A 967-nucleotide genomic window follows, 5' to 3' on the forward strand; every position below is an offset into this window, starting at 1 on the left:
GGCCTGCGAGCGGCCGAGCGGGGCGGGGGAGGGGCCGGGCCACAACCGCAGCAGCCGAGCCGGGCGCCCGGACGCCTGCGCGTGCGCCTGCGCAGTTCGCCCCTGGAAGGCACGGTTGGGCCCCTGGACCGGGCGCGACGCATGCGCCCTTTCGTCGGGCCCCGAAGGGAAGCCGTCGCGGGTGTGCATGTGGGTGCTCCTGGTTTTGTCACCTGCCGGTTCTCCAGACTGCAACGTTTAGAAACAGTGCTGATTGCGCATGGCTGGCGAATAATCGGTTTTCTTTTCTCCTCCACCGGGCTGAGTCCTTTTGTGAAGGGGAAAACGTGCACTGTCCCAGTTTGCAGCGGCCTCGTCGCCAATGCTAGAATGGCAGCCTCCAGACGTCCTCCCTGGGGTTAGGAGGAGCTGCTTGGAGCACATCTCTGGCAGAGAGTTGCACGCTTTGTATTATTGCATTTCCATTTAGAAATTGCCGCCAATGGGAGAACGCTTCCCCCTGCCCCCGGCTTTTGTTTAACCTGGTTTTGATTTTGTACTTAAATTCATATTATTGTTCTGTGCATGCAATAGTTGGTCTCTCCCAATGCCCATGACCAGGTGAGTAGTTAAAGGAGTGTCCCGAGGACCCTATGCCCCTACTCACCTACCCACTGCCCAGCCTTAATTCACAGTGAGTTGAGGCTACCTTGGATATGTACCATTTTAGTGGCTCTCAAAAGTTATCGTCGCCGGGCGGTGGTGGCGCAGGACTTTAATCCCAGCACTCGGGAGGCAGAGCCAGGCGTATCTCTGTGAGTTCAAGGCCAGCCTGAGCTACAGAGAGAGTTTCAGGACAGGGGCAAAGCTACACAGAGAAACCCTGTCTTGAAAAAAAAGAGAAAAAAAAGTTATTGTCAAAGGTTGTTAAATTTTTCTTTTTGATAATCGAGATATACAAAGTGGCTTAAAAGATGTCTGGATGGAA

The sequence above is a fragment of the Peromyscus leucopus genome, chromosome 3, assembly GCF_004664715.2.
Source record: "Peromyscus leucopus breed LL Stock chromosome 3, UCI_PerLeu_2.1, whole genome shotgun sequence".
Taxonomy (NCBI): Eukaryota; Metazoa; Chordata; class Mammalia; order Rodentia; family Cricetidae; genus Peromyscus; species Peromyscus leucopus.